Source organism: Meriones unguiculatus, chromosome 1 (assembly GCF_030254825.1).
Source record: "Meriones unguiculatus strain TT.TT164.6M chromosome 1, Bangor_MerUng_6.1, whole genome shotgun sequence".
Taxonomy (NCBI): domain Eukaryota; kingdom Metazoa; phylum Chordata; class Mammalia; order Rodentia; family Muridae; genus Meriones; species Meriones unguiculatus.
The window spans coordinates 183,875,139-183,896,582 of NC_083349.1; the positions used below are offsets into that span (position 1 = coordinate 183,875,139).

General features: G+C 43.6%; 1 protein-coding gene across 2 annotated transcripts in view; it reads left to right on the forward strand.

Annotated features, from left to right (window-relative positions):
- The window catches only part of LOC110546480 (NXPE family member 4), a 228,696-nt gene that overhangs the window by 163,848 nt on the left and 43,404 nt on the right, over window positions 1-21,444 (forward strand). The gene's annotated exons all lie outside the window — the stretch shown is intronic.

Genomic DNA, 21,444 nt, shown 5'->3' on the forward strand with positions numbered 1-21,444 from the left:
AACTCAGTGTTGATTAGCCAAAGTTTTCGAGTTTTCATCTTACTATTTTTGAAATCCAGAATCCAGGAAAAGCAAAGAGCTAAATTTCAAGTGTTCCTCAAAAACAAAAACAAAACAAAAGCAAAAACAAACAAACAAACAAAAACACGTTTTGTTTTGTTTTGTTTTTAAACTAGTGTCACAGTGGGTGGAGGACCTCCTCTCAGCTCAGCTCCACATACGTACACGTATTATTCCCATAGAGTTGGCATGAATCAACACTTGTCCTGACTCTACATGGAACAGTACTATTTCCTAGCTATTCTACAGGGTTCTGTGCCATTCCTTCCCACTTTAAGGTATTTTTAAGCCCGTATTTTGTTGTCCTCTGCAGCAAAACCCCCGCTAGGCTATAGTCCTCCCACTTGCCCCCATGGTGCAGCCCATCAAGAAGACTGGAAAGTACATACCTCTGGGTGAACATCCTCCTCATGCTCTCATGTTCTCCTACAGCACTGAGAGCTATCCAGAGAGGTTCCTCGGTGCACGGGCTCTTTACATCTCTTTCAGCGTTGGAGGGTCTATCTAAAGCTTCAACGATCAAAAGCTGACCTTTAGCCTGTAGGCACAGTGCCATAGCAGACATTACCGAACTCAATAACCTGTTCCTGTTCACCACAGCTTCAGGAGGAAGCTCCGAAGTTTGCTTTTAGAGAGATGATTGCAGGCAAGGTGTGGGCTGTCAGCTTTTCTTTTCTTCCAGCCAGGCTTTCCATGCTCATGACAGTGCCCCCCTCTCACCCCACCCCCGGCCTCAGGTTTGTTCATCTGTCCAGTCTGTCTGTAGTCCTTCACCTCCAAGACAGCAGAAGTCTCTGAACCACTGGGAAGAAGAGCAAGTCTCCGGCCACAGGCCTGCCTCAGACTTACGTGTTTGGTTCTTGGCAGTATTTCCAGGGCTTTCTCTGTAAACTCTTCCCCTTTGTTCTAAATTTTCATCAATATCAAACATTCCAACAGTTTCAATAAAACCTGAGGTCACAAGTAAAGCAGCCACAGGTCTCAACCCCTCTGTAACCAGCATGTTGTCAAAGAGAACTGTGAGGAGCATAGGTGCCATGACACCAAAGATGCTAAGCAGCCACAGAGAGCCACCTGTCAGAAGACATTCTACCACCACAGGACATGGGACCAAATGTGTATACGCACTTTGCCCTTCCAGAGGGTAATCATATCTAAATCTCTTCGTATAGAGGTATAGATCTAGATACAGATCTGTACACGTATGCATGTATTTAGCACATATGTATAGATATAAATGCATATAGCATTTGTTCATTTACGTCGATGCCAACTCTTCCAAGCATGTGACCAATTAACTATATATTATATATATATATATAGTGGCTATGATCACAGCACCCCGAAAATATGCACAGAGGTTCAGAAGATAATTTGGGGAAATGAAGAAACGCTATCAGCCCTGTCACCCCACCCCAGGAGGACAAGCTGTTCACCATGTTCTCATCCACCGTCACATGCTGTGTGAAGTAGAACTACAGCCGTATACCGCATCACACCATTCCAGACAACAATGACCAGCCGTAATGGTGGTATCAGACAGTATACCTGTGGCGATGCCATACCTGTTTTAGTGTGTGTGAGTACATGCTATGATGTTTACACAGTGACATCATGACCCAGGTTTGTGCATCTCGGGACATAACTCACGTTGAAGTGACGTATAAGTCGCAGTGAGCCCAGGACTCTTCTTGCCAGCTTCACTTCAGTACGGTTGACAAAAATTATATATGTTTACATTACAAAGTGATGTCATATTATGTGTACACATGATTAAATGAGCACTAAAATAAAATTAAGACATTCTCATAGTTCATTTTATTGATGACATAAGACCATTTAAGACCTATTCTTATGGGCTCAGAATAAAGCTTAGGAGTACAGAACTTGGCTAGCATGCAAAAGGCCCTCGTTTCAATCCCTAACACTGACAAAAATTACTGACCTTTGTCTTAGCAATGTTCAGGTCTACAGTGTGCTACTATTGACTGTAATCACCCTGCTGTCCAGGAGGGCTCTGGAGTTTATTTATCCTGTCTTGTTGAAATCCTGTATCCCCTAACTCCCGTCAACTCCCAGCAGCTACCATTCTATTTCTTATTTCTGTGAATTTGACATTTTTAGAATTCACATACAGAGAAGGGCAATTAGTCTGTCTTCTGGGCTTAGCCCACTCCAGTAGGCACATTGTCTTCCAAGTTCATTGAAGTCATTGCAAAGGATAAGGTTGTTTGTTTTTTTTTTCCTTTGAAGGGTAAACATACACTACCATATGAACAAAGCAATTTATTAATTCATTGTCAGGCCCTCACGTGATTTCCATAGGTTAACTTTCTTGAATGGTGCTGCAGCGAACATGGGGAGACAAGTAACTCCTTGGTGTTCTACCTTTTTTGTCTCTGAATATATATCAGGCAACAGAATTACGGTATCACAAGGTAGTTGCTTTTCATTTTGTCGAGGAACCACCATGCTGCTTTCCTATCGGTGGTTGCAGAGAATTCTCCTTCCTTCCCATCTTTCTTGAAAAAGCCACTGTGACACAGTGTCACTGTTTAGTCAGACCTCTTCATCAGTTGTTTGACATTATCTCTTGCCTCAAAGCTTGGCAGAACTCAGTAACGAAGCCATTGATTCTAAGGCTTTTCTTTGCTGAGATCTTTTTTTAGACTTGTTTTTTGTGTGTGGTGTGTGCATGTATGTCTGTACTCCACATGTGTACAGGGCCCTCAGAGGCCAGAAGGTGGGAATGGGTCCCTGGAACCAGATATAAATGGATGTGAGTCACCATGTGGGTACTGAGAATCGAACCAGGGTCTCTGGAGGAGCAGCCAGTGTTATTAACCCCTAGGCTGTCTATCTGGCCCCTACAGAGCGGCTTTTGCTGCTAGTTAAGCTCCTCACCGAGCGCAGCTCTATTCTTTCTGCCTTGTGATCTGGTTTTGGTAGTCTGTGTGTTTCCAGAACTTTGTCCATTTTCTAGATGATTTCAAACATCCTAACATATAATTGTTCACAATAACTTCTCCTATGGTATCTCAGTTTTGTCTGTTGAAATGTCTCTTTTTCTTTTATGACTAATTGATTAATTACAATTGTTGAATACATCTCCTTTCTCTGCATCTCACTGTTACCTGTCTCTGTAATTGGCCTCTTGGGGATGGGTGGTCAAACTTGAGCTGTTAGAGCTACCCAGGCTTGGACCCTGAGGTCTTTGGTGGCATTCGTATGTTGGCTCTCACCAGCAGGAATAGGAAACAGGACTGACAAGAGAATTCCATTCCTCCCCTTCAGCCTGAAGGCTTACTATAATGCTCTTAGGGACAGATCCTAATGGAAAACAAAAACAAAAACAAACAAACAAAAAAACAGATAAAGTCCTCAAAGTCCCTGCTCCAGAATCATAAAAGCAGATAGCTTGTAGTGAAAGTCTAATGGCTTAAAAACAGGCATGCTATCTACCTGATTAGGTTTATTCAAGCTTTATCTATTTATTTATTTACTTACTTACTTACTTAATTAATTAATATGTGCGATCCTGTAGATTGAACTTAGAGCCCTGCATGTGCTAGCAAAGAATTTTACCACCAAGTTACATCCCCTCCATTGTCAGTTTTGGGGAGAACGGGGACATATGTTGGTAGTGTGTGCGCGCATATGTATATGCCTGTTTGAATGTGTGTGTGTGTGTGTGTGTGTGTGCGCGCGCACGCGCCTGAGGTTCACAATGGGTGACTCTCTCAGTTCTCCACTTTATTTACTGAGAGAGAATCTCTCGGTATAAGTGGGAGCTCACAAATTTGGCTAGTCTAGCTACCCAGCTTGTCATGAGGATTCGTGGCTGCTGCCTCCCCTCAGTGCCAGGATTATAAGTAGTAGCCATGCCTACCTGGCTCTGTCTGGGTTCTGAGGATCAAATGTCAGTCCTTATGCTTGCATGGCAAGTGCTTTACCCACTGGACTGTCTCATCAGCCCTTGTCACTTCTAAAGAAAATTTCCACAGCCAGGCAGTGGTGACACACACCTTTAATTCCAGCACAGTAGGCAGAGGCAGGAGGAACTTTGTGAGTTCGAGGCCAACCTGGTCTACAGAGCAAGTTACAGACTAGCCAGGGCTACACAGAGAAATGCTGTCTAAATAGATAGATAGATAGATAGATAGATAGATAGATAGATAGATAGATAGATAGATAGATAGATAGATAGATAAGAAGGAAGTGAAGGAAGGAAGGAAGGAAGGAAGGAAGGAAGGAAGGAAGGAAGGAAGGAAGGAAGGAAAGAAAAAATTTTTCCAGAGTCCCCTACTGTCTGTTTCAGGCTGGGTCTCTTTCTTTGCTTGCCCAGAAAACCTGTCTTAATTTTCATCACATCACCACGGTTTCTGTGTTCACCTATTCTTGGATATGTATCTCTAAAGCAAGATTTGTATCTTTTATTTTTTTATATCCTTTGTATATCTAAGCTTGTGTAATTCAGTAGTTTAAAACATTATGTCATAGTGAGTGTGGTTGAGAATTAAGGATTGTCTTGGCTGAATAGCTCTGCCTCTGCCTCAGTGTCTTTCATGAGGTTCCTGCCAAGATGGCAGCTGCAGGTGGCCCCTTCCCTCAACCCTTGGCTAGTGCACAGGGACCTTGTTTCCAAGATGACACTCTCATACAGCTGTCAGACGTCAGGGTCCTTGGCTGTATGTTAGCAAGAGGCATCAGTTCCTTACAGTGATTACATGGACCTCCACACGGGCTGCGTGAACAACTTTACAGTGACACTACAGGCTCCCTACAAGATGAACAACCGAGAACAAAGCCGGAGGAGACTGCAGTTCCTTCTCGGACTGACCCACGCCTCAGCCCCATCAAATGACACCGGTTAGAAACCCTGCTCAAAAGGAAAGAGCTTCAACTATAGAGAAGTTCAAAGAATGTGCGAACAGCTCTTTGTAGCGTATTTTAATTAAGAATGAATTCTAACTCAACTGCTGTTTGGAAGTATACTGTACCAGAATTAAGTGTCAAATCCAGTTATTAAATATGACTAGCTTATAAAACTTGACTTTTATATGTACCATGTTATTCTTGTTTTTGTTTTTTACTTTGTAAAGTAAGAATTAATTAGAAAAGCTCAGAAAGACTTTTTCAGGTTCCTAAAAAGAAAACCCAGTCCCAGCACTCTCTGGAAGTCACAATCTTCAACAAGTAAATAGTCTTTGGTATTGAAATATCTCTCTGGACCATATGGTCATCCTTGCACAATTAAAGTACACCAAAGCCAGGCACATAATAAATGCTCAATAAAATGTTGTTAAATAAATGAAAGAATGGAGAGGAAATGCGCGACTCAGCTGTTCTTTAGCGCTCTTCCTAAGTCTGTGCGGATGGGTGTGACCTGTGTGCGGCTGTGTGGGGGTGTATTCTGTGCGTGTGTCTCACGTAGAGGCACAGTGTGAATCAAAGGCAGCCTTTGTTTTTATTTCGGCACTCTGCCCATTATGGGTTAAATAAGAATCTAGTTCCATCAAAGGCTTAACTACAAGAAAACATAAATACAGTAAGACTATTTCAAGACAAGTTGATGCTCTCCTAAGTTTATGTGGAAATTTTGGATGCATATATCAGCAATGTCAGTCTTTAAGTCCACTTGAGAAATTAACTGCTTAGACCATGGATGAGTTTTCCCATCCACTTTCCGGTGCAAAGTGGCCGTATGGTATAAGGCCCTTGTTATAGCCTGAACACCGCAACAGGCTTTTGTTTGTTACATTTTCTTAATAAATTTCAATCTTGGCTGCTGGCTGGCAGGGTTTTAGAAATGATTAGGTCATAAGGACTCTTATCATTGGGTTGAACTGTGGATGAATTCATTATTTTGTGGCATTACTTCTTCTAATTAGGTTAGGCCTAATTAGAAAGTAAGGTATATAAGCTTCAAAAAGCAAAATGGGACTGGCAAGAAGGCTCAGTGGATAAAGGCACTTTCTACCAAAACTTGAGACCTGAGTTCTCATCCCTGGGACTCACACGATGAAAGAGAGACCCTCCTTCGAGTTGTCCTCTTATTTACATCTGTTGCTGTATATATAAACACACACATACCAAATACATGCACACATATATGCATGTATGTATTGTATGTATGTATTTAGGGCAAATGAAAAACTATGTCGAGACCTAGAGAGGGAGAAGGGTCCCGTGGGAAGAGTGGTAAGGCCATCTGAAGTGAAGAAAATTTCAGAAGTCTGGAAAATGCGCTGAAGAGCTGAAGATTCGAAAGGCTGAGTGGTTCCTCCCAAGATGCAGAACAGTGTGTCTAAGGCAGGAGCATTAGAATAAGGACGCTGTGAGTTCCTCTCTTGACTGCTACTTGCTCAGTCTCCTTGCTGGTAAAATAAAAGTCATAACGTGGGCATGTAGGTTCATCACGTACACAAATGTCTGAGTATAAGCCAAGGTCGAAGTACATGCTAAGGGTTCGGTAAGTGGTAGGTTGATCCCGTTCTGGCCCTGTGTTATAGAAGGGGCCTTCTCCAGAGAGGAACTTCTATCCTCCACAAACCAACTCTTTATCTGAGTTCCTGGATTCCGGCCTTTGCTTCACCTCTGGACATTTGCCCCCTACATGCTGTGCTTAAGTGACTGCCATTATAAATTCTTCTAATCTGCTACCCTGCCTCCCACCTACGCTGACTCTCACAGTCTGTCCCGGATCTTCATGTCCGTCCTCCTGATACTTGGCGTCACTACGTGGGCTTCAGAGAAGCTGCAGGAGTCATTCTGAAAGTGAATGCTTTCAGATCCTCAAATTTTCTGAGATTTTTTTTTCCTTTGTAATAGATTTTTAAATTTTTATTTATTTATTTATCTCATGTAAGTGGATATTTTGCTTGAATATATGTCTGTGCACCACTGTGTGCCTGTTGCCCTGGAAATGGAATTACAGGTCGTTGTGAGCTACCATGTACGCATTGGGAACGGAACCCAAATCCTCAGGCAGAGCAACCACTGCTCTTAGCCACTGAGCTAAGAGCATCACTCCAGCCCTTTGCTTTTTATTTTTAACACCAATACATTAAGTACTGCCTTAAGCACAGCTTTTGAGGAAACATGTATACTGGAAAGACAGAAACCACAAGCATTTTGATCTTTGGGCAGTTTGGGGTGTACATCACTGTTAATTTATTCCAGATGGGCAATTGGAGACATCATCAGGGGAAAATGGCATTTTGATGTCTTGTGGTTTTGAATGTTTAACATTATGTATTTATCGTGTGTGCATATGGAGGTGAGAAGACCACGTGTGGGAATTGGTTCTCTCCTTCCACTGTGTGGAAGCAACCAAACTCCCAGCTGTTAGGCTGGGCATCAAGTGCCTTTATCTGCTGAGCCAATTTCCTGACCCTGCTTTGTTTTTTAAGATGGGATCTCATTTAATCCAGCTGATGAAACTTGCTGTGTGGCTGAGGCTGGCCTCTGATCCTCCTCCCTCTCCTCCTCAGTGCTGGCATTATAGCTGTGCACAACCATGCCTGCTTCAGACTGTTCAACTTATAACTGAACAAGAAAACAGCATAGGGATGTGCAAATAATATTTAAATTTTATCACAATAGACATTTTCATATTTTCCAAGATGATGTCATGATCATAAAAAGTGGGAAGTAGTAGCAAAGCCCTTCTGCAGACCTATTATGGAACCCTTGTTTAAGCTCTGTTTGGCAGACAGGAGTATGAGATGACAGATGATGCCATGAGTTGCAGCGCATACAAAGTTATGTGGGTATCACTGCAGGAAACTGGTGCTCTAGGGGTCCTTTTCCTCAGTGTTTTCAGAGTAGACTCAGAGGGAGCATGTGTGGAAAATGACACTCAGCCCTGTTTGTTTGTTTGTTTTTTTAAGTCAGTTTACTGAGGTGTAATTATAGGACGTAAAATTTCACATTTTATTATACTTTCATGAATTTTAACAAGATGTAACCACCCACACTAAAGATACTAATTCGTCATCCAAAATATCTGTTTGTGCCAAACCCTTGTCCCTAGCCCTAGCTCCTAGGCTGCCCCTTCATTGATTTTTCTATGTTCCATTTTAGTTTATGCTCTTTTTGTTAGCATAAAATGTGAGTGAGATCCTTACTATTTAATTTTCTCTCTTTCTCTGTTTTTTAGTTTCTTGCTCATTCTTGCGGTTGAGCTTTTTGTTCGTTTTGTTTTGTTTTGTTTTTTTCTTTTTGAGACAGGGTTTCTTTGTGTAGATTCAGCTGTCCTGGACTAGCTTTATAGGTCAGGCTGGCCTTGAACTCACAGAGACCCACCTGCCTCTGCCTCCCTGAGTGCTGGGATTGCAGGTGTGTGCCTCCATATCCAGCTTCTTGTGCATCTCTTTTTCCGTTTATTATTTCTTCCTATGGGTGTGTCCCAGTTGTTTACTTAGTTGGAGTAATTTGGAATTAATTGTCTGCTGTTTTACATGTAATTTCACTATCACCTCTGTAGCACTCAGGTACAGGGTTTTAGCTGAACTAAAATTTGTATTCCTCTGCCTATGACTATTTGTGACAAGTCTATCTTCACACCACTTACCCTACAAGAATGCAAAAAAAATGTTTCTCAAAGTCTCTGTATCTATTCTTTTGCTTGCAATCTCTCTCTTTCTGTGTGTGTGTGTGTGTGTGTGTGTGTGTGTGTGTGTGTGTGTCTTTTGACAAGCCCTCTACCACAGCATTTTCCTTCCCAGCTCTTGGTTCTCTGAGACAGACTCTCCGTATGCTCCCCAGGCTGGCTACACACTCACAGTCCTCCTGCCTCTGCCTCCTGGGAGGTGGGATTAAAGGTGTGTGCCACCGTGCAGAATGGCAGCTGATATCCTAATAGGTGTGTCATGTCACTGTGACTCCCCTAATGAAAGTGAATACTGAGCATCTTTCGAAAATAATTTTTCATGTACAAATAACAGGTTCCATTGTTAGATTTTGTACATGTATGTACACACATTAACCCTTCAACCACTCAAACTGGTCTCCTTCTTCCATGCCCAAATAGTACTCCTTCTGCTTTGGGTGGTGTGTGTGTGTGTGTGTGTGTGTGTGTGTTCTATGCATGAGATAAACATGTGATGATGATTTTTTTCCCTTTCTCTTTCTTCTCCTTTTATTCCCTCCCCTAACTCTTCAGATTTTGTTCTCTCTCTCCATAGTCCTCCTTTCCTCTTGATATTCTCATTATTATGTGTATCACATTACTATGGATATCTTCTTCGGTGAAATATTTTTAAGTATCTCTATTTTTTTAACTTGGCTCATTTCATTATTTTTGAGTGTTTGGTAGTATGTACATCTTTAGGTCCTGGAGAAAATGTGTGTTCGTGGCAGTAGTTTTTAAAAGCAGTTTTAATTGATTTGTTGTTGTTATTTTATTTTGTTTTTGAAACCGGCCCTCCCTTCCTTTAACCATACCTTAGAGCAGTCCTCACTTTATGTCTCCTGCAGACCTCCAGTATGTCACCAGGATCGTTTTTGCCTTCTGTTTTCTTACAGACATTTGCAGGTGAAAAGATCTTCAGGTGGACTTGATATCACCTCCCCCCAAAACCCCAGCATTGGGAAGTTTCCATCTGTTTCAGCTCAAGCCAGTTTTCCACCTCTCCACATTTGCAAGTGGAAATTTTTCTGGGTGAAACCTGATATCACCTTCCCCTGAATCAAAGCATTAGTAAATTTCCATTATCTCAACTCAAGCCAATTTCTTGCCTCTCCCCCAGCCTGGTTTCCTTTCAGTCCTTAAAGCAATTGCAGCTCTTTTTCTTCTCCATATCCCCAGCCACACTGAGTATTTGGGGGTTTTTTGGTTTTGTTTTTTTATTTCAGTTTATTTACTTTACATCCCAAGGGTGCCCCTCCTCCCATTCCCCTTTCCTCTCCCCCCTCGCCTCCCCCTCCCCCAAGGAAAGGGAAGCCCCTCCACATCAACATTCTCCAGCACATCAACTCACATCAGGGCTGAGCATATCCTCATCTCCTGAGGCCAGGCAAGGCAGCGCTGCAAGGGGGAAGTCTCCAAAGGCAGGCAATAGAGTTCATGTTAGAAACAGCCCCCGCCCCCCACTTGCCAGGCACTTGAAGACCAAGCCGCCCATAGGCTAAATGTGTGCAGGGGGCCTAGCTCCAGATCATGCATTCTCCTTAGCTGACAGCTCAGTCTCTGGAAGCCCCCATGGTGCTGGATTTTTCTCTGTGAGGTTCTTGTTCCCTCCAGGCCCTTCCATCTTTTCCCTAACATTTCCACAACCCCACCCCATCCTGAGAGAGCTCTGCCCCATGATTGGTTGCAAGTCCCAGCATCTGTCTCCATCCCCTGCTGGCTGGAGTCTCCTGTCTGTAAGCACAGCAGAGTATCATTATGAGTGTCAGGGGCTGGCTCTCTACCATGAGGTGGGTCTAAGGTTGGGCCAATTATTGGATATCCCCTCAATCTTTGTTCCCTCTTTACCCCTGCACTTCTTGTAGGCAGGGTAATTTTTGAATCATAGGTTTTGTCAGTGGGTTGTTGTTCCCCTCCTTGCACTAATCTTGCCTGGTCACCTCAGTCTTCATGTTCCCCACTGTTAGGAGCCTCAGCTAGAGTCACACCAATATCCTCCTAGGAGCCTACCTTGTCAAAGGCCTCCAGCTTGACAAAGAGATGCTCTCTTCTTGTTCCCAGCCCTCTCACCTCTCACCCTCTCTTCCCCCGTTATCCCCACATCTGATCCCAACCCTTAACCCTTATGTCCCTCCCCATTCCATCTCCTGCCCAGTTGCCTCTCTTTATCCACTTCTGCTGTCTAGTCTATTTCCCCTTCTGTGTGACATTCCAGCACCCTCCCTTGGGCACTCCTTGGTACTTAGCTTCTTTGGGTCTGTGCATTGTAGTTGATTATCCTGTACTATAGGTCTAATATCCGCTTATCTGTGAGTACAAATTGTGGTACAGTTACACAATGGAATATTACTCAGCTATTAAAAACAAGGAAATCATGAAATTTGCAGGCAAATTGATGGAACTTAAAAAGATCATCCTAAGTGAGATAAACCAGAAACAGAAAGACCCACATGGTATGTACACAGTGAGTATTTGTAAGTGCTTGGGAGTCACAGTGTTTGCTGGACCACTGCTCCCTCCCCCGCCCCCAGCCAAAGGCTACTGGGTGAACTTGGTGCTTTCTCCTCCAAGCTGCCCCTTCTTTCCCCCAGGCCTGCACCACAGCTGGAAGCTTTCTTGCATCCCTGGCTCAACCACAGGCTCTCTCCTGTGTGCTCAGTGGAGGTGCCCCAGTATCTTTACAGGCAAAGTCTCACAAGTTCCCACACTCACAATGAGCCCCACCTATTCTTTAAAAATTCCTTTTAAAATTTAGTTCCTATGAAAAGGCTGCAATACAGATTCATGACGAGGAAGATATCAAGTAACCTTTATAGGTTTGACAAACTTTTGACTTGTGGATGCCTTTTGGAGGGCCATGTCAAGAATCCTGAGAGTACTTATGGGTTGTCTAGAAAAAAGTTATCTGATCTGCAACATGTGTTATTAAACATAAGCCACAGCGAGTGTGATGGGAACGAATTAAATCATCATGGCTACAACAGGTTATATATGAAGAGGTTTATTAGGTGGAGATGGGGAGAGAGCAGGGAGGGCAGGACATGATGGGGGGAAAGAGAGAAGGGGGCGCCCCGATAGAGAAAGGGGAGAGGAGCAAGAGAGAAAGGACCAAGAGAGAAAAGGCCAAGAGGGGCCAAGAGAGGGACCATGTGTCGGGTTGCCCCTTTAAGGGGCAAGGTAACCATGCCTTCCAGGTGTGGCCACCTGGCCAGGGACACATGATGACATCATAAATTGCTAGGCAACCCAGAAGCAGGTTTTGTTCTAAAATCCTAACCAAGTGTGTGCAAGAAAACGTTTTCTTTTTCTTATTATTATTTTTTAATCACTTTATTCACTTTGTATCCCCCCTGTGGTTCCCTCCCTCCTCCCCTTCTAATCCCACCTTCCCTCCCACTTCTTCATGTGTGCCCTTCCCAAGTCCACTGATAGGGAAGTTCTTCTTTTCATTCCTTCTGATCTTAGTCTATCAGATCTCATCAGGAGTGGCTGCATTGTCATCTTCTGTGGCCTGGTAAGGCTGCTCCCCCGTCAGGGGGAGGTGATTAAAAAACAGGCCAATCAGTTCATGTCAGAGGTAGTCCCTCTTCCCACTAATGTGGAGCGTCCTTGGACACTGAACTGCAAGAAAATTTAACTTGATTATTCTTACCCACTTGTGTAGCCATTTCATTTTCCTCCTGTTTCCTTACTTCTTAGGGTTTCAGGACACATCATCTGCCTATGACCTTGGTTTCTGAAAAGTCAAACAAAACTACCAGCCTGTGGGTTATCCAGACCTTTCACATTACTATGAGAATGGTGACGCTTGGGGGAGCTATCCATAGCCCTTAGGGGCTCATTTCAAATGAAACAAAATGTGGAGGGAAAAAAAATGGAATCCCTGGGAAGAAAATAAAACTTTCATTTATTTTTATTTTTCATTCTTCCCTCATATGTTATATCCTGACAGTGGTTTCCCCTCCCTTCGCTCCTCTCAGTCTCCCATCCACCTCCCTCTCCACAAGAGACACTTCTCATCCATTGAGAGAGAGAGAGAGAGAGAGAGAGAGAGAGAGAGAGCCTCCCAGGGATATCAACTGAACATGGCAAAACGAGTTATAATAAGACTAGACACGTCTCCTATTAAAGCTGGGCAAGTGGTCAAGACAGACCAGGAGAAAAAGGTCCCAAGAGCAGGCAAAAGAGACAGAGACAGCCTCAATTCCACTGTTAGGAGTCCCACAAAAGCACCAAGCAACACAGCCATAACATATGTCCTGAAGTCCTAAGTCAAACCCATACAGGCTTCCTGATTGTCACTTCAGTCTCTGGGAACCCCTGTGAGTCCTACGTAGTTGGTTCTGTGGGCCATGTTCACATGGTGTCTGCTGGCTCCTGTAATCTTTCCTTCTCCTCATCTTTAGGGTTCACTGGTTGCACCTAGTATTTGGCTGTGGTCTCTGCATCTGCTCCCATCAGCTGCTGGATGAAGCCTCTCTGGCGACAATTGGGCTAGATGCCAGTCTATGAGTATAGCAGAATATCATTACAAATCATTGCATTGACCTTTTTTTTTTTGCCAGTCTTGTTCGGTTCTATTGTGTGTCTCTGGATTGTCCAGCCTCTGGTTCCTGGCCATCCAGGCACTGTCAGGTTTGGGCTCCCTCTCATGGTGTGGGCCTCTCGTTGGACTGCTTATTTGTTGGCCACCCACAAATTCTGCTCCACCATTACCCCAGTACATCTTGCGGCAGCACAGATTGTAGGTGTCTGCATTGATGTCCCAATCCCACTGCTGGGAGCCCTGCCTAGTTATGGAAGATGGCCAGTTTGCGCTCCCTATCCCTTATTACTAGGAGACTTTGCTCACTGTTGTATATTCTAGGAAATTTCTACTGCACTGGGTTTCTACATCATCTTCCAAATGTTTCCCAATTTCAATTGTCTCTCCCAGTACTCACTCTCTCTCTCTCTCTCTCTCTCTCTCTCTCTCTCTCTCCCTCTCTCTCTCCCTCTCCCTCCCATGCCTGAGCCCTCCTATTCCCCTCTCCACCAGCCCCCATGATAGCTAAGAAACACTTAAAGAAATGTCCAACATCTTTAGCCATCAGGGAAATGTGAATCAAAACTACTTTGAGATTCCATCTTTTACCTGTCAGAATGGCTAAGATCAAAAACACAAGTGACAGCTCATGCTGGCAAGGATGTGGAGAAAGGGGAACACTCCTCCTTTGCTGATGGGAGTGTCCTTTGGGTATATACCCCTGAGTGCTATATAGCCTGGTCTTGAAGTAGACTGATTTCCAATTTTCTGAGGGACTTCCTTATACCCAAAGGACACTCCATCCTACCACAAGGACACTTGCTCAACTATGTTCATAGAAGCTTTATTTATAATAGCCAGAATCTGGAAACAACCCAAATGTCTCTCAACCAAAGAATAGATAAAGAAAAAAAGTGGTACATTTACACAATGGAGTATTACTTAACTGTTTTAAAAAACGACATCATAAAATATGCAGACAAATGGACAGAAGTAGAAAAAATCATCCTGAGTGAGGTAACCCAGACCCAGAAAGAAAAACATATGTCATAGTACTCATTTATATGTGGATATTAGCTATAAAGCAAAGGTTAATCATTCTACAATCCACAGATCTAGAGAGGCTAAATAACAAGGAGGGCTCGAGGGGTTACTCAAGGATCTCTCTAGGAAAGGGAAATAGAATAGAATTTGCACAAAATAAGACTTTAAAGGAAGTACATGGGTAGGGCTGGAGAGCGGCTCTAAGGTAGAGAGCACTTGCTGTTCTTGCAAGAAGACCCTGGTTCCGTTTCTAACACCCACATAGCTGCTTACAGCTGTTTGTAGCTCCAGTTCCAGGGGGCTCTATGAACACCAGGGACATACACAGTACACCTGTATACACGTAGGCAGACACTCACCCACTTAGAAACAATTTAAACTGAAAAGAAAGCACATGTCATTGAAGCTAACCCATTCTGTAGAGTAGTCTACAGCTAGGACACTCCTTGTGTCCTGTTCTCCTTTGGTCTGAGGAAAAGATATTTTTAAATTTAATTTTATTTTATTAATTACACTTTATTCACTTTGTATCCCCCCATAATCCCTTCCACCTCCCCTCCCAATCCACCCTCCCTCCCCCTTCTTCACGCATGCCCCTCCCCAAGTCCACTGATAAGGGAGGTCCTCCTCTCCTTTCTTCTGATCTTAGTCTATCAGATCACATCAGGAGTGGCTGCATTGTCATCTTCTGTGGCCTGGTAAGGCTGCTCCCCCCGCTAAGGGAGAAGTGATCAAAGAGCAGGCCAATCAGATTATGTCAGAGTCCCTCTTCCCATTACTATGTAACCCACTTGGACACTAAATTGCCATAGGCTACATCTGTGCAGGGGTTCTAGGTTATCTCCATGCATGCTACTTGGTTGGAGTATGAGTCTCTGGGAAGACCCCTGTGTTCAAATTTTCTGGTTCTGTTGCTCTCCTTGTGGAGTACCTGTCCTCTCCAGATCTTACTATTTCCCACTTCTTACATAAGATTCCCTTCTCTCTTGGCCATAAGTCTCAGCGTCTGCTTTGATAGTCTGTAGGGCAGAGGCTTTCAGAAGCCCTCTGTGGCAGGTTCCTAGGTTGTTTCCTAGATTTGAATGAGAAAAATTTGTTCTGGCTGTAAATTTGGAGACAGAGATTGACTTATAAATGGGAATCTTATATTTTTCCAAGTTAGTAGAAAGATATTATGGTGGATACTGAAGATGAGGTCTTGAATGGTCTGTTGACTTGAAAGATGGAACTCTTATGGCCTGTGAGCCCCCTCCCCAAAACAGTATTCTTAAACATGTGAATTAAAATAGGTAGGAAGTAATTACACTGAACAAGAGTTTTCAAAGTCTTTTGGTTGTGGACATAGGAACACGAGCTTTTGCTGTCTAAAATGTTGAATAGTAATAGCTAGTGGTGTGTCTGAGTATTGTGATTCCAAAGTAGTGGTGAAGGTAAATGGCTCTGAATGGGGGGGGGGTCAAGACAGGTCTCACTCTGAAGCCTGAGCCAGTCTTAAACTTAGGTGGGGGCACTATGTAGCAGAACAATACCTCAACTCAGGTGTGTCTCACCCAAGCTGGTGATCACTGGGAGCTGTGTCTTTATCTGTGTAGGAAGCAGGCATCTCAGTCTAGAATTGCTTAGGGTAAAGAGCAAAGGACAGTGACTCTAAATCGAGAGCCAATGGAGGTCTCCTGTGCAGCTTCAAATGCTGCCTCTGCAAGTACTCACAGGTGCCTCCTTCACCAAGCATAGCTGGTCTTTGCAGCCTCTGTGCTTTGCACCTGCTCTGTTGAGCATGCCCATCTCCCTTCTCCTGCTCACTGGAGCACATCCTTCAAGACTTACAGCAATTGGCTCTCTAATGCACAAATACACAAGCTATTCTTCATTTAGGAAAGCTGGGGTCCTGAGCTTTCTAGAAGCAGGTAGAAAGAACAGACAAGAGAACAGTGCCAATAACAGGGAATGGAATTGCGATAGGACTAGCAAACGCTTTAAAAATATTTTTTAAAGCTGCCTTGTGGGGAGTACATAGAGCCCCAAGAAGAGGAAATGTAAGTTTCTTCATGGGTATAATACAAGACCATTGAGTTTACTTGGAAAATAAATGTGCCATAGGCAAGTGGGCACTGCCACTTCCAGCAGCAGTCCTTCCCAGGGGTTTGGCCCAGTAAATATGTTTATAATATTTACTTGGGATTCTTCCTCATCTCTAACCTTAAATTGTTAAATTGAGAATGAGAGATTTTGCACTTTAAAAATCTCTTCCTCCAAACACTTTTATAAATTTCAAAGTTATAAATCTACCCAGTTTATCAGTCTGTGAGTCTTAGAAACCCATTTTATGAGAATTCCTGTGTCCAACCGTTAAACAGTGCAGAATACTGGGTGTGGTGTTTTGAATGAGAATGGCTTCATAAATTTGCAGGTAAATGGTGGGAACTGGAAAAGATCATCCTGAGTGAGCTATCCCAGAGGCAGAAAGACACACACAGTATATACTCACTCATATAGACATATAATATAGGATAAACATACTAAAATCTGTACACATAAAGAAACTAATCTAGAGAGAGGACTCTGGCTAAAATACTCAATTCCTATCCAGAAAGGCAAAGAGGATGGACAGCAGAAGGAGAAAACAGGAAACAAGTCAGGAGCCTGACACAGAGGACCTCTGAAAGGCTCTGCCCTGCAGACTATCAAAGCAGACACTGAGACTTATGGCCAACTGTTGGGCAGAGTGAAGGGAATCTTATGAAAGAAGTGGGAAACAGTAAGATCTGGAGAAGACAGAAACTCCACAAGGAGAGCAACAGAACCAAAAAATCTGAGCATCAGTCTTTCCTGAGACTAATACTCAAACTGAGGACCATGCATGGAGATAACCTAGGACCCCTGCACAGATGTAGCCCATGGCAATTCAGTGTCCAAGTGGGTTCCATAGTAATAGGAACAGGGACTGTCTCTGACATGAACTGATTGGACTGCTCTTTGATCACCTCCCCCTGAAGGGAAAGCAGCCTTACCAGGCCACAAAAGAAGACAATGCAGCCACTCCTGATGAGACTTAATTGACTAGGATCAGAAGGAAGGAAAAGAAGACCTCCCTTATCAGTGGACTTGGGGCAGGGCATTCGTGCAGAAGCGGGAGGAAGAAGGGGTTGGGAGGGGAGAAGGGAGGGAACCACAGGGGGGATACAAAGTGAATAACGTATAACTAATAAAGAATAAAAAAAAGAATGGCTTCATAGGTTCATATAGATGTGGCCTTGGTGAAGTAGTTATGGCTTTGTTGGAGAAGTGTGTTACTAGAGCTGGTCTTTGAGGTTTCAAAGCTCATTATCTCTTTCTTTCTGTCTCTCTATCTCCCTCCCTCTCTGCCTGTGGATCAGGAGGTAAAGCTCTCAGCTACTGATCCACTATATGAGTGCCATCATGCTCCCCAACCTGCTCCTGCCATGATGATAATAAACTAAACCTTGGAAACTGTAAGCAAGCCCCACATTAAACGCTTTATTTTACAAGTGTTGCCTAGGTCATGGTGTCTCTAGGAAGCAATATAACAGTGACCAACGTACTAGAATACAACTAATCAAGGGCTCTCTGGCAACATTTACTTCTGCCTGTAATCTTTCGTTTGCTCAAGATTTTTAACAATATTAAAAATTCAGAACCAAGAATGGTGGGTCATAGTAAGAGGAACAGGGCTGTCTCTGACATGAACTCAGTGGCTGGCTCTTTGATCACTCCCCCTGAGGTTGGAGCAGCCTTACCAGGCCACAGAGAAAGACAATGCAGATAGTCCTGATGAGACCTCATAGGCTAGGGTCAGATGGAAGGGGAAGAGGACCTCCCCTATCAGTGGACTTGGAGTAGAGCAGGGGAGGAGATGAGGGAGGGAGGGTGGGTTGGGAGGGAATGAGGGAGGTGGCTACAGCTGGGATACAAAATGAATAAACTGCAATTAATATAAAAACTAAAAAATTAATTTAAAAAAACCAGAATGGTGTGTCAAACATATAATCCCAGCACTCAGAGTCTGAGGCAGGGGGATTCTCATGCGTTAGAATCAAGCATAAGCCACATAATAAGTTCTGGGACATCCTAGACTGAAAGAGTAAAATTCTGTCTTATAAAAAGAAAAATTCAAATTTTACATCATCATCTTAATTTCAGGCTTCAGCTGGAAAGTGGTTGGTTGGCACCACCAGGCTTGGATTGGCCCCATCAACATGAAGGGATAAGCTAAACAGACGCTCTTTTATTGAGTAGGCACAAGTATTATAGAGCCCACAGGTATGAGTACACTGTCACACCTACAGCCCCCAACATGGAGTGATTCTTGGCCTGCCTTCCCATCCTGTGTGTTACCAGCCAGTCAATTCTTTTGCAGTATATCCTTTGCTTCATCTCTTCAGGGTGAGGCTAACTTCCAGAATGGACGTCATCTCAAAACTATGCCCACCTAAACAAGACCAGTTACATGCCAGTATGGATGGGGAAAATCTCCTAAGGCCCTGCTCCTAAGTGAAGAGCTGCAGGTGGTTAATTGATTGATTGACTGATTAGAATTCCAAGATTGTGATGAGATGGAATGTTGCAGATCCATAGCCAAATTTACCTTAGACAAGCTTGTTTCCTTGCCCACCTCCACCTTGTCCGACCTAATGATCCTTTGATTATCAGATAAAAATTCTCAGGATGTGACTGGCTCTTCGACATCCCCCCTCCGAGGGAGGAGCAGCCTTGCTAGGCCACAGAAGAGGACATTGTAGCCAGCCCTGAAGAGAGCTGATAAGCTAAGCTAAAATGGAAGGGGAGGAGGACCTCCCCCATTGGTGGACTTAGAGAGGGTCAGGAAGGAAATGAGGGAGGGAGGGTGGGATTGGGAGGGAATGAGGGAGGGGGCTACAGCTGGGATACAAAGTAGATAAACTGTAATTAATATAAAAAATAATAAATAAAAAAAGTTCACAGGATGGATTAATGTAACAGACCACTTGCTTCCATCAACCAAAACAAAGAATTTCTTATCAGATAGACTCTGAGAGTGAAAAGATGTATTTTGTTTGCTCTTGGCTGATTGCTACCCTCCTCCCCAGCATTCCCACAGAGGTATTTGAAAATCCTTTGATTTGTGGCTTGCTCTTGTTCTGTAACTATTAAAAAACTTTATAAAACATTTCCGACATTGGAACACATTGTTCAGGACAACCTGAATCTGTGTCCTTCGGTCACCGTCACTCCTAATTGTCTCAACCACAAACTGTCTCCCATTCCCTTTGAAGTGAGAGCTGTATTTTGCACCACGTGATGATTTCACTGGACAACTCACCTCACTCAGGTAAGCATCCTACTTACAATTACCAGCTTATCATAAATGATGCAAAGATGAACAGGCAAATGCATTGATGCACAGGGTGAGGGATGAGGAGGAGGGTTGCCCACACTTCCCATAACTCTTCTGTCTCTCCAGAACACAAGAGCATTAGCCGACCCCTTCACTCCTGCATTTATTTCACTGTTGGAGAGTTTTTACTACTTAACCTCTGCTGTTCTTCCCCTCTTTGGAATGTGACAGAGTGTTGTTATTTTCGAATTGTATCTTTGGCAGTGTTGAGGCCAGTCAGTAAAAGCTTAAATGTGACCAAACAGTTTCTTATGAACAACAAATGACACACATGCGTCACCATTAGGAACACTGTGTCGGGAATCAGGGACAAAGACAAATGGTTTTGTACATGGAGCAAGGAGGGTTGACAAAGCTGAAATTAGGTTCATTGAAAACAACTGAAAACGTTCTCTTAAGGACTGATTGAGAAAGAGAAGGTGTGGGGATCGAAGAAGGCACAGGCAGAGGATGTGTGGGAAGGAGGGAGGGAGCAGGACATTATAAACGTACTAACCAGCAAAGTTTAAACCATTAGGAAAGATGATTTTCTGAGAAAATAATAGACACTGCCAAAATTCACTTAATGAGAAATAAATAGCCTTAAATAGAGCAGTAGACATTAAAGAAATGGAAATGGTTAAATGAAAAAAAGAGAGAGAGACTTAAAAGCATAAAGCCCTGTTTTCTTTTAAATGAGTGGGAACTTTAGACAGCTTTGTCCGAAGCCAGGGTGGGGGGGGGGAGAGGAGTGTGTGTGTGTGGGGGGGGAAACAGCTCCACACTGCCTCACACTGAGGAGCTCCCCTAGATTTTTAGGAACCTTGTCTCAGAGCAAATTAAAACTCACAGCTTCAACACTGCCAAGAATCTTAGGACTAAGGGGTACAGTGAAGCAGAGTTGGAAATGTTATTGAAGAGTTTCTAATAGAGGCTTCAGGGTTGCGAGACCCACCCAAGTGGCAGTTTCTGCTTCCTGAAGGAGAACAGGGGAAAATCATGTGGGCCCAAGGGTGGGCACAGGTTCTTCTAGTATTAGTATTAGCCAGACATACCATTTTGGTGACTCTCAAGTTACATCTCAAGAGGTTGCTAGGAAACCCTGTCTCCACCTCTTTATGAGAGAAGTACGTAAGGCAGCTCTGGAGATGTCTTGGATAGAATTAGGCTGACAAAATGGAACCAGGATTCACTGTGCTTACACAAGGAGTTTAGCAAAAGCTCTTTCCGGACAGATAAAACTTCTGGGGAGATTTCTAGAAAATTACAGGCTTATGGCTGTGAACGAGGGGGAAGGTCTCCAGCACTTGGTGGTGGTTCTGGAATCCACACTTCACTGCTCACAAGAGGCTTCAACCAAGTAAATGTTTAACTTCAGTGCAATGAACAAATGAGAGCATAAAACGCTGGTGTGGGTCACTTGTATTCCACTTGGTGTGGAAATGTGTTTTCAAAGCTATGACAGGATGCCTTACAGAAACACCTAAAGGGAGAAGGGCTTGTGTCTGTTCATAGTTTCAGCGGTTGGGGTTCATCATGGCAGAGAGAGTGTGGCAGAGCAGGAGAGTTCACATTGTGGAAGCCAAGAAGCAGGAAGAGGGAAGAGTCACCATGTAGGCTTCTGCCTTGGTGGCTTCATTTGAAAAGCATGGGTTGGCTGTTTTATGCAGACTGCTCCTCGGAGGGATATGCCAAGTGCTTTTCCCTGTGCTTTTCCCTGCATTAGACGAGATTTGTAGGCTCAGAGAAAGGATACCAGAGAAGTAAAGAGCCATTTCACCACGTCCTACCATGAGAAAAATGGCTGTG